Below are 13273 nucleotides of genomic sequence, written 5' to 3' on the forward strand. Positions count from 1 at the left end.
CTTCCTGCGAGTCATTAGTGAACAGCCTCCATGAAGTCACTGCAGCTCATGTTCATATTCCATCTCTAATAACGACCACATTTCCACTGCTAATGACAGCAGCAGCCATCTTGGCTCTGTGTGCCGTCTCATTACAGGCTATCTGAGAAACTGATGGCAACACGGCGTGCCCAAACCTCAAGGCCAATGTGTGTGTGTGTGTGTGTGGTGGAAAAGAATAAACACTTTCTGGGAAAGTAAGAGGTCAGAGGTCATCTGGAAGAAAATGTGTGTGTTTGAAGGTGTGCTCAGTCATTGTTGGAGACAAAGACAAACAGAAACAGTAAATGACCACTGTAGATACAAACATGATCAAGTGTTTTTGGGAAGTTTTTGTGAGTGAAAGCATTGACTTTGACCAGTGTTTGTGTAGTTTGGACAAAGATGTTTACATCAGGTGAGATGCTGTGTTTCCACTGCACTGACATGCAGATGTTTTCCACAACATCTCTCGCCAGCTCCCTGGTCAAATCTCAAAATAGTGTGTGAGTGAGCTCATGTTAAAGCACAGCAGGAAATGCTCCGGAAAAACATCCAGATATTAGATAGTATGTGTTCCAGGGATGATTTCTTCTCCTTCAGCTGATTTCATCCAATCACAGCTCTCATTTGTCTTGTAGGACAGTCTAACTGCTAATTTATTTACCTGGTTTGTGTGTGAAACACACACATGTAAATCCTGGTGGAGCTAAACAGAAACTCTTTACTATAGGCATGGATTTCTGTAACTGGTCGTTCAGGTTATGTGCTGTTGGAGAACCATACTAAGCTCCTGTGTATGTCACAGCTCCACTTATGTCATCTTCAGGCTGCGGTAGTTGCTTTCTTCGCTGAGTTGAAGAAAAGAATGTCAACCAGGAGGTGGAAAGACACCCAGATCCCATCATCTGTGGCCCTGCACAAACCACACTCCATCTGACACCAGCTCTTTGGCCGCTGCTTCTACTCAAGCTGCTGATGTTGCTCTGCCAGTGGGCTTGGTTACCTTCCCTGAGGACTTATGGCTCTGGCTCAGGACTAAACCTAATCTTCAGGCCCACTGTAAGAGGTTTCAATTTAGGATCCACTCTGTCACACCAAGATCCATATCAGCTGCCCTGGTCTTGATTCAGAACGGCGAGGAAACACTCCCTTCAAAATGACATCTGGTTCGTGAATCAATTCAACATCTTTGATTCACATCAATCTCATCATTCTCTGGACGTGTATCTAAGTGCTTCTCTTGGACAGTATTATGATCTTGACCATCACTAGTGTCCTAAAGGTGGAGGTGAACACCTCCACGGGACCATGGTGGTCCACGGAGAAACTGCTTGGTTCTGCAGCCCTGACCAAACGATGTCAGAGCCTCCGTCTATGCTCACTCATGGAAACTGTTAGATTCTCCAGAGCTGCTCTTACACACTCTTTGTCCTGGGACGAACTCTCATTCCTGACAAAGTCCTAGACATAATAAATCATATCAGGAGGTTGACAGGAATGTCACGCATGCAGACTCAAATGACATTTGTAAGCAGTAGCCTGAAGCGTTAAAAACATGGTCTGCTCAATGTCTTTAACACGTGCATTTAATTGACAATTTCAATCTGCCCTGGGATCATTCCAGTGCAAATGGTGTCCATCTAGGCAGTGCACGCCCCTCAAACTCAAATGACCTAAGCATCTACTCAAGATTTTCAAATTCCTTTACAGGACAATTCAGGTCACCACATTCTTTGAACAGGAACTGATGGTGTGGCACATGTCCAGGTGACTCTCACTGTGAACATTAGTGTTATGATACATTAGTGAGTATGATGTGTATATTGACATTAGTCATTAACGATGACTTCACTGCAGCCACAGGTACATGAATGACGCAACAGCGACTTCAGGTGTTTGGACGCCTGACACTCGGAGCTTTAGACAAACTGTTGTCTGGCACCATTTGGAGCTGCCGTCCTTTTCCTTTTGTTTGTCGCCAACCTATTGACCTCTGCTGAACAAGAAACACACACACACACACACACATACATACACACTTGGAGGGTAGCTGTTGGGAGTTGTGGAATGTCTGAGTTTGGAATAACACTGTCACGAACGGTGCCAGCCAAACCAGCACTGTTTACCCTGTGTGTGTGTGTCTATATTTTTTAGTGTGCACACTTGCTTACATCTGCTTCTGTTTGTGTATGCATTCCACCAGTGTGTGTGTGTGTGTGTGCGTGTGTGCGTGTGTGTGTGTGTGTGTGTTTCCCTCAGTTTGTGTTGTTTGTCCAGTGCACACCTCTCATTGGTCTCAGCTGGTAAACTGGTTGCTGTGGTCTGGAACAGATGTGGTCAGGAATGTCACTGCGTTTGTGTGTTTGTGTTCGCTGACTTTAATCACTTCAGACGTGAACAATGTTTTATTGGAGGATGTTTTTTTTGAGAAGTCAAATCATAAATCAAGTTATTAAATATCACCAGACAGCAGCTTTTGACCTTCAGTCAAGAGTTCCCAGGATGACTCGTCCATTGAGGAGTCAAATGCCAAGTGATATTCAAGTCATGCAGACACGGAAACACACAACCCCCACAAGTGTCTCTCTTGAGTCTCTGTGTATGTATGTGTACATGCCTGTTGTTCTATTCATATCTAGTGTTCCACACATGTATACCTGAGCTCTCATTCAGTTCCATTCCTAAGCATTTTCCTTCAAATTCTTGGCTCCACATATTGCACTAATGTCCTCACCCCATCATCCACCACTGCCAGTCCTGTCCTGGCTCATATAAAGTCAGCAACACAAACTCAGCTCCATGACTTCAGCAACCCCCCCCCAAAAAAAGACTGCTGTTCCGGGAAGGTGTGTGTTCGTGTGTGTGTGTGTAGGAGGTGAGATCAGATTTATGGTCATTTGCAGGATATTTGGAGAAAGTACATTTTTGCGTTTTAACAAGGTAAGCTGCTTTGTGATTTCACCTGTGGTTGCTGTGACGACCGACTCTGTTTACTGCCTGTCGGTGCTCATTAGTATGCCTGGCTCTTCCTGTCGTGTGTGAGCAGCTGCTGAGAGACAGATTTTCGGGAAATGCTTATAAAAATTGTGTAATTGTGATTTTTTTTTTTCACACTAGTAATTGGGAGATTCGAAATCCAATCATTACTTTATGACAATGTATGGATTGTTCACATAGACAGAAAGTATCAGTTTAAAAGTTTACACAATGGTTCAAGGTCTTTCTATTTTCTATTTATAATTGCAGTATATACATTTGTATGTATTCTCTTGACAGTCCATCAGGAAAATACTACACTGGTTTGTATGAGTGTGTGATACAGGGTCTGCAGATGTTGGACGCACTCTGACAAAAAAAGCTGGCAACTGGGAGAAGACAGACAACTACTGTAGGTATGTACAGTTTCAATGTAAATGCTAAAATGACATTAGATTGGCTCGTGCCTGTGCATGAATATTTGCATAATTGTCTTACAACACGCAGAACAAGTTCAGCATACATCTGATGCCACCAAAGAGAACAAGATGAAGTCTCAACCACATACTTGTAGGTGTAGGTTCAATACCAGTGCTCAGCCAGGCTCCACCCCCTCTCTTAAGGTTACTTCTGGGTTCTAAAGGTCAAGATTGCACTGGACAATGACTACATTAAAAGCTTTCTGGGTTTCACCACCAACTTTTAGAGCTTAATAAGCCTCTTGGATGAGAAGTTAAATATCTTCAAGAAGACTAAAGCAGAGATCCATATAAATCTCTGCACTAAATGGACTGCTTATGAGATGAATGACCAGACGAGGGCTCAGTTGTTGAGTCAAGATTAATGCAAATGAGAAGTGTGTAGTTTCCCCTGTGTTTAGTGTTATATTTTGTTCTTTTTCCTGTAACAGGTTAATTTAAAAGGGCCACACTGTTGGTGTAGTGGTTAGCACTCTTGCCTTTGCAGCAGGAAGATGGGGATTCGAGTCTCGGTTTGAACAAGGACCTTTCTACAAGGAGTTTGCATGTTCTCCGTGTGTGGGGGTTTTCCCCGGGTTTCCTCCCACAGTCCAGTTGTTTGTGACCCTGTGATGGACTGCGATCTGGCCCTGTCTTGTCACCCTGATGTGGAGGATAAAGCAGTAGAAGATGGATTTAATTAGGGAAAAAAAATGTCCTAGTCTAATGACATGATGATGAAAATCTACATAGACTACAAAATGAGAGATTACAACCATTATGCAACATAACAGTGATGTCATGGTGAGTTGGTATGTTCACCAACACCACATCCTTCGCCCTGTTCCTCTCCTGCTGCTACAAATCTCAAACTAACATTAATTAGTAAACAGACCTCCTTCCCCCTCATCCTCCACTGATTGGCCTCATTTCCCCTCCTGAGTTGTGCTGTACAAACTTGTCCTCTCTACAATAAGGCCTTATTTTACAGTAGCTGCAGCTGATTGGAATCTTGTGTTCTTCATTAAGGGGATGAAGCTGCTCTTCTGTCTCTCCACGTGTTTGTTCCCTGATGGGTTGAGATTTGGCCTCATCTTAGTTTTCCGTCCTTCAGTGAATGAAAAGCTGCCGTTTGTTCTGATGCCATCACTTTGCTCAGTGAGTAATGACCTGCTGCACACCTGAGACACAGCCTCAGGTGGAACAGGTGAACACTGGCTGCATTATTAAGACGGTGAATCAATCAAATCTAACTGAGCATCGACTGAAAACACCAACGACTTGAAAACATGAAGGATTTTTAACACTAAAGACACAAAATGATGCATTTGAACTTCCTGATTGAGGCAGCAGACTTTGATGTGGGAGAGTGAGTGGTTTACAAAGAGCCATGAACGTCAGCTTCCTTTTGGAAAAGACTGTCGAATGGTGAGACTTAGATTTTATTAGCTGAGCCTTTGTTTCATTTCCATTAGGAATAGTACTAAAACAACCAGCACCTTCCCTTTGGGTACCAGAGTAATGGTATGGTATGATACAAGTCTCACGACAGTCAGCAGCACCCTCCCTTGCAACCGCTGTTTCTCATACAAAGTTTGATGTCTTGTTGAGACAAACAGCCACAAACTGGGCAGAAGGAAAGAGCTGCTGGACGTCCTCCGTTGTTGCCTGTGTCACAACACGGCCATCGGGCACAGTGCACAACCTACCTTCCAAGTAAAGGTACAGTTCTCAGTCGAAACGCAAGCCCGAGCCAAACCGTACCACATACTGTGACCAAAATCACAACACAAAACAACTAATTCACGGCCATAGCTGTAACACCACATATCATTTTGAATTGGAAAAAGAATCATTTATTTAAATGAATCAAAACTTGATATTAAGCATGTTATTTAAAACATATACACATGAATATTAACTAAAATGCTGGGAGATACAAAACAAAATCTCCCGTGACCTGTGTTTGGGAACCAACTGAATTAACGCAAAGAAACTATAATTCAGATCCTTCACAGACATGTTTTATGCTCTACCAAACCGAACTGTACCCATGATGGAAACAAGGCTCATGTGTCAGTGTCAGTACCCCGCACAATCACACCTAATAAAAGCCGGAACGATTCTTTTAACATCACTCCTGGATTTTTCTCAAACTGATTTGAAGTTTTTGGGGGTTTATATGAAATTTTCCAGTTTTCAAACTTTTTAATAATAGTTAATAATTTTGGTTTGTTTTATTGAACACACCCTCACAATGGGTTTTGTGTATGTACATAGGCCTATGAATATGTTATATATGTATATATATATATATATATATATATATATATATTATATATAGTGTATGAAGTACATCATATCTGTACTACACTGAGCATAAAATAAAACATGGGGAATATTGTATTTATATTCCATACATTCTGCATGTGTCTGTGTGTGTTACATGTCACAGCTGTTCTCAATGTCACTGATGATAATTCGCTTTGTCACGTGTTCCTTATTTAAAGCAGCTGAACTCAATCATACTAATAAGCGGCACTCGTTATCTCAGGTGGTGAGAGTTGTCCACATACTTTTGTCCACATCTCTCTCTCTTTCTCTGTGAGTTTTTGGTCCTCCCTCTCCCCCTCACCCTCCCTCCCTCCCTCTTTCCAGCAGCAGTAGTTGAAGTCGGGGTCGAGCTTCCTCTGCGTCCCGTAGCTCATCTTCAGTCCACGGAGTCGGTCGCATCTTTCACCGGGAGCAGGACGCCATGTCCGCCTGAGCCTCTGCTCCTCCTGCCGGGGACTCCTCTCCTCTGTTCGGATACTCGCTGCATGGACACTTTTGTCTTTCAAAGTTCTAAAAACTTCTCCGAGTGAGTTTTTAGTGGTGAAGTCAAGTGACCGGTGGGGGGTGAAACGTGCGCTCGTGCACTTTTGAGCGCGTGCTCGTGTCCGTTTGCGTGTGACAGGAGGAAGGCTGGTGAAAAAGCTCCGGGAGAGAGTGTTTTTGAGCCAATGCGTCCGGAGCGTCCTGAGACAGCGCAGGAAGACCGGAGACTGGGTCGAGGAGACGCGGACGTAGGAGCTTGGGTCAGCGGGGTCTGCGGGGACGTTGACGTCTCCTGTCCCCCCCCCCCTCAACACCGAGGTACGTGGACTCAAAATTACAGCTCTCTAAATTTAGACGCACATGTAAAAACTATATATGGAATGAAAATAGCAGAGAAGCAGAGATTTAATGAGCTCAAAATAAAACTTGAATCTATAAAAATATCAATATAAAAGCCCCACAGCTCCCAAGTTGTCTCTGGTCGATCACAGTATTGATCAGTTGAAAGTTTTTCAGGGACCTTGCTCAGTCTGTGATCCTGATTCTGCTCATTTATTGACTGGTTTGTTGTCCTGCTTCTCTGAGGATGCTCACGCCACTCTTTTAGTGACGGCAGTGTACATTGTAGCCTGTAGGAGGCACTGGCGGGTCTTTGTAAACCAGTTTTAATGTGAACACACTGAAGTGAAGTGAAGTGAGTCTCTTTTGCTTAGAACAGCAAATCAGTCATTAGGTTTCAAGACAGATGTGGACTTAAAACAATACTAGACCACACAATTACATAAAAGGTGCACAATTAACAACAATTTTGTTTACGTGTTTACATGTCTGCTTCTTTATAATACGGCGTGGAACTCAAACTCCTGTGTTCATTTGCAGGATAGTTTAAAAAAAAAAATCAGGTCACACGGACCTTTAAAGACTGGGGAAATGTGTGTGTGAGAGACTTTCCCTCTGTCTCCTCTTTCAAACACTTTCTTCTAAAAACAAACATCCACCACAAAAAAATGTGGCATGTCAGTGAGATGGAGAGAGACAACGCAACAGACTCAAAGAGACAAGGGGACAAAAGATCAGGAGACGGATGAAAAGACAAGTAAACAAAGAGATATTTGGGAAATGAAGACCGAGACAAAGAATGCATTGGCAAAGAAAGAGAGATGAGGAGACAGAGAGACAAGAAGACAAAGAGGCAAAAACACAGAGACACGGCTTATGAAGAGACAATGATAACTGAGAGAAGGAAATAGAAAGTGACAAGACAAGACAGAGAGACAAGCAGTTTGAGAGACGGAGAGAGACAAGGATAAAGGGACAAAAAGGCAGAAAGACAAGAATTACAAAGTTATTATATAAGAGGCAAAGAGAGAAGGAGATAGAAGATGACAAGACAACGAGACAAGCGGCTCGAGAGACGGAGACAGAGAGACAAGGATAAAGGGACTAAAAGGCAGAAAGACAAGAAGACAGATACAAGGGGACAAAGTTACTGTGAGGCAAAAAGAGAGAAACAGAGACACAAAGCGACAACTTATAAAGAGACAATGACACTGAGAGAAGGAGATAGAAGATGAGACAAGAGAAAGAGGGACAAGCAGCTCGAGAGACAAACAGGCAGAGAGACAATGAGACAATGGATAATTGGTCAAAATAATTGGCAGAGATTTACACTAATGATTAAAAACAGAAAGAGTTTTCTGCAAACTAGTGTGTTCTTTGTTGGACAAAAACTATTAAAAACACATCATCGCTGAGTCATGCACACACACACAAACACACACGACCCAGGGAGCAGCTGGTACAGAAAATTACAGAGGTCCTAAATCAGGTGAAGTAATACGTGGTGTCAGTGAAGGCCCCGCCGATGTAGATAAAGTCACCATGAACACATCATCAGTTCTTCCACAGGTGAGTCAGCAGGTGAGAGGGCTACGTCTGGAGTTATACAACATTAGTGACACTGACTGAAAATCTGTTCTCACTGGCTGAAACCCAACCATGAAGTCACCTCTCAAATCTTTCTTGCTTGCTTTCTTTCTTTCTTTCTTTCTTTCTTTCTTTGTTTCTTGCATTACGACCCTGTCTGACATTAACACTGACCTTGTCAGGACCAGTTGTCCTCATGGAGACCAAAACCTGGTCCTATTGAGTCAGAATCAAATTTTTGAGGAACTGCTGAAGGTGAGGGCTAAGATTTGAATTGTGGTTATGGTGAAGGTTATGGTTGCCATGCACACTAGTTTGCAGAAACGTGTTTCTGTTTTTAATCATTAGTGTAAATCTGTGCCTTTATTTTTACAAGTTGTCCTTTGTCTCATTGTCTCTTCGTCTCCCTATGTCTCTCAAGCTGCTTGTCTTGTCATCTTTTATCTCCTTTTCTCAGTGTCATTGTCGCTCTGTGGCTTTGTCTCCTTGTCTTTCTGCCTTTGTGTCCCTATGTCTCCTCATCTCTCTTTCTCTTTTCTCTTTTTCCCTTCATTTCCAAAATATCTCTCTGTTTACTTGTCTTTTCATCGCCTTGTCTCGTAATCTTTTGTCTCGTTGTCCCTTTGAGCCTGTCTCTTTAACGCTGTCCAAATGAATGGAAGTCAGTGTATGTCCTTAAAAGGACAGCTTCTTGAATTTGTGTGTCTGTGTGTGTGCGTATAGTAATTTAAAGTTTTGTTTGTACATGTATTCAGATTATTCTGGCTCCGCCTCCCATGACATAGTGAGTTTCACTCAGTGTCAAATGTTGCAGGATGTTTTCTTCAATCTCGTGTACAGATGTTTCTTTTTCTTCTTCCTCAGAGGAAGTCAGGTATGATGTTAAAAATGAGTTTACAATATTTAGAACCAATCAACAACTGAACTGTGTGATGAAGAGCAAATCAAAGCTGGTCGAGGGTGAGACGCTTACACTGAGGAATGAGGGACTGAGCTCACACTGCTGGTGGATGGAGAGAGCTGGGAGGATGGAGAGATGAATGACAGAGGGATGAAGGAGGGAGAGCTGGACAAGGGATGAAGGGTGGAGGAATCAAGTGTAATGGAAAATGCCTCCCAGTATTCACTGGTGATTTTTGCATTACAAAAGGATGGAGATGTGATGTAGAGTTGAAAGACAGAGGGACGGAGGATTGAGCAATGAACATGAAGGACAGAGGGCTGGGGGATGGAAGGATGAAGGATAAAGGGCACAGGGCTGAAGGATGGAAGGATGAATGATAAAAGACAGAGGGGTGGAGGAATCAAGGATGGAGGAATGAAGGAATTATGAAGGAAGGAAGGGGTGGAGGACAGATGGATGGATGAAGGAAGGAAGATAAAAGAATGGGAGGGACGAAGGACAGATGGATGGATGAAGGAAGGAAGGGATGTAGAAAGTAAGAAGGATGAAGGACATGGAGATGAAGGGTTGAAGGACAGAGGGATGAAGGGATGAAGGAAGTAAGATGAAGGATGCAAGAGATGAAAGACAGAGATGAAAGAAGGAAGGTGAAGGGATGAAGGAAGGAAGATGAAGGGTTGAAGGACAGAGGGATGCATATATGAAGGACGTAAGATGAAGGACAGAAGGGTGAAGGAAGGCATATGAAGGGTTGAAGGACAGATAGATGAAGCACTGAGGGATGAAGGAGAGATGGATGTGTTTCAGACTTGTTTTACCAGCATCTCACTCGTCACTCGTCACTGAACACAAACAGTTTTACTTTTATTGTCATGTCTCTTTAATGTCTGTCCTTTCACAGACTGAAACACATGGAGCCGTCACATTCACAGGCAAACAAATCAAACGCACCCCAAGCATTTGAAATATGTGCAAGCCTGTTTAATATTGGGGATGATTATGGGATGTGGAAGGATGGTTTCCTCAGTGACCAGTGTTTGTCGTTTATAATCATTAGCATAGTCTGTGGTTATCGAGGCTCTGCAGTGACGTGTGTGTGTGTGTGTCTGAGACTCAGGCGACACATTTATACCGCACTGTTTCCATCCTCAGAGAAACCCAGTAAACAACATACACATAGATATGTGGACTGAGTGAATATTTGACATGTCAATGATGCTCTGTGATGATCGATGACAGTGCAGTGGACTTCTAGAGTTGACAGACGAACTTGTCCATCAGTTGCCACAGTTGAGCAGCGCGTATCAGTTCACAACACTTTCCATTTGGGTGTCTTACCCTTGTGTTGGTCAAAAGTGACAAAGAAGAAGACGGTAACCATGAAAACTTGCTTGTGGTTAAATGAGGAAGTCTGCACGTACCAATCATTACAAGTATGCACTCAAGGAATGTGAGGACACGCAAATGAGGGTTTACTAGTCACGACTGGATAATATTAAGCATGTATGTGTGGAACACTGGACTGATGTGGACCCTCATTTAGGCGTAAACAGAACCGCGGCGTTGTATGAGAATGTATACGTGGATAAGTATGACCCAACCCTTAGTGTAATTTTCTCCTTCAGAGTAAGTTGACTTAAGCTGCAGTGACACAAAGTTACAAAGAAACCTGAAAACAAGTTGTGCTAAAGGACTAATGGACAAACGACTTTTAACTAAAACACACACGTCCAAACACACACAAACACCAAGGTTATGGGTTTGAGGGTTATGGGACAGGACATTTTGGGAAAGTGAGGACATTTTGGGTGGACCTCACATCTTTAAAGATCTTTTTTCAGGGTTAAGAATATTTGGGACCAAAGTGGGGATAATTCGTCAGCTAATTACAATGCACCTTCCCATGCACATCAAGCGCGATGTGTTTAATTATTAATTATGCAATTAAAGAATTAATTGCAATTGCGCCATTAATTATGAGTATTAAGGGGATGAATGCAGCAGCAGCCAGGAACAGCAGCTCACGTCGGTGAAAACTATTTTGCTCGGAAAAATTGACTACAATCCGAAAAAACATGCAAATAATTTGCACAAAGAAAATGCATCCACTGAGCAAAGTCCTTAAGGGTAAGGGTAAGGGTTGGGGTTAGGCACAGAGAAATGTGTTCTCTCTCCCAGGGCTGTGAGAAAAGAATGACGTCATTATTTTTGTAGCTCTCGTTTGGGAGTTCTTGCAGCTTGTTCTTGACACGTCATCTGGGCAGATCTTTTTTTTTTCTTCTGTGATGTCTGACAGCTTCTTTGTGATTGGCCAGAAATTTGATGTGGGCGTGGTTAATGTGGAAATGTTCTCTGTTCCTGCAGAGTTTGTTCAGGCCTTTAGTTGTGATGGTTAATGTTAGGGTAATGTCTGTGAGGGTCCTCTTGAATGCTGCACACAAATGCTGTGTGTGTGTGTGTTTGTGTGTGAATGCACTTGTCCACAGAAATTACTCCTTAGATTCTTTGGAGCTCCCTCGCCTCTCTCTCATGGTGCATTTTTGACGAAAGCTTGAATAAAGATTACATGGTCGAGTTGAGATGTTTGGACTTGAGTAAAATATTTGTGTGACACCATCTTGTAAAAGCCAGAACCAGAAGGCTGAGTGAGGAAATGTTGTGGGTTTGAATCCCATATCAGAGTTGAAACAAACAAAAACCACACATCACTTTTGGTGACATTTCATACATTAGAGTAGGTCATGGTCACACACACACACGCACACACACAGACGCAAGACAATGTGTGGAGGCCACACTGACCCATAAAGGAAACACACTTATTGTATTTTAGAAGAGAGGAGGCATCTCTATCTCTCTCTCTCACACACACACACACACACAAGGCTGAACACAAACACAGTGACAACGGGTGTAAACCTGTTGTGGTGAAGAGACAAACAGACGCCCTTTGTGTGTGTGAGTGCGCGTGTGTGTGTGTGTGTGTGTGTGTTGTACTGCACTTTCACTTTCACTGAGTAAAATAATAACTGTTGTTGTTGATATTGTTTGTTATAAGCTCTTCAGCGAATCTCACAGAACAGTGAACAGCATCGTAATGAAACGTGTTTGTAGTATTTACAGGAAGGCCTGTCGCACATAAACACAACTGCGTGTTAATGTCTGATTTCATTAACACAAGTGTTGTCACAGAGTGTCAGTCAGTATATGTGTGTGTCTGTGTGTGGTCTCTGTATGTGTCTCGTACTACACAGTATGCCCAGCTCCTCATTATTGTCCTGCTGTTTCCATTGTGTTCATAGCGTTGACCAGCCGCTTCTCTCTCACACACACACACAGACACACACACACACAAAAAGGTACTACCCCCCATTCCTTACCCTCTAACAAGAAATTAGGCCATAAGAGCCCAGAATGTGAGACCGACGCTGCCTGTGTATTGGTGCGTAGATGTCTCTAGGCCACGACTCCTAATTAAACATGTAAAGTACTCAGATCAGAAAAAAATGGTAGGATCTAAGACAACTTCCTGTTTCACAGAGGGTTAAAATTTGTCACATTGCCAAGGAAACGCACTTTGATAAAACATATTTTCCCCTTAACAAACAACCATGTATGATTTTGCTGTATATTATGCCAGACTAACAATCAGTTAAAAAAAACTTTAAAAATCCTGAAATCATGTGTTAATCTCCAGCATTTAGCAAAGGAATGTCTAAAATTTCAATATTTAACAGAGGAGTCTGGTGCATTAAGTGACAGTACTGTCGAAAGTGAGGCGAATCGCAACCCGTTCAGACGTATTTCAGTTATAAAAAAATTACGTTATGGTCGTTTCGTGCAGCCGTGCTACAATGAGCCTGCGGAGGTACTACAGTAATGGAAAAGGACGTATCCTGTACCAAACCAAGTAGAGTCGATGGCTGCGGAGGAGACACATTTTCTTATAAGGACTTTAAATAATATTTAGAGTTTTGACTGAGGTGAAGATCATCCTGATATCAGGAGTTTATGCGATAGTTGTGAAACATTGAATTCAGAGGAGCCACAGAGACTTAAACCTCTGACCTTTGACTGTTTTCTCCCGTTTTCTTACTCCTCTATGACAGTAAACTGAATATCTTTGGTTAGTTTGAGGATGTCATTTCCTCATTTGGGAAACAATGACATT

The 13273-nt window shown here is 42.6% G+C and overlaps 1 protein-coding gene across 1 annotated transcript in view; it reads left to right on the forward strand.

Moving 5' to 3' along the window:
- The first annotated feature begins 6136 nt into the window (after positions 1–6136).
- The window catches only part of plekhg2 (pleckstrin homology domain containing, family G (with RhoGef domain) member 2), a 51566-nt gene continuing 44429 nt past the window's right edge, over positions 6137–13273 (forward strand). The window contains exon 1 of the mRNA XM_058633328.1: positions 6137–6590. The gene's annotated coding sequence lies outside the window, so the exon portion shown is untranslated. The remainder of the gene's footprint in view (positions 6591–13273) is intronic.

This window comes from Solea solea, chromosome 7 (genome assembly GCF_958295425.1).
Source record: "Solea solea chromosome 7, fSolSol10.1, whole genome shotgun sequence".
Lineage (NCBI taxonomy): Eukaryota > Metazoa > Chordata > Actinopteri > Pleuronectiformes > Soleidae > Solea > Solea solea.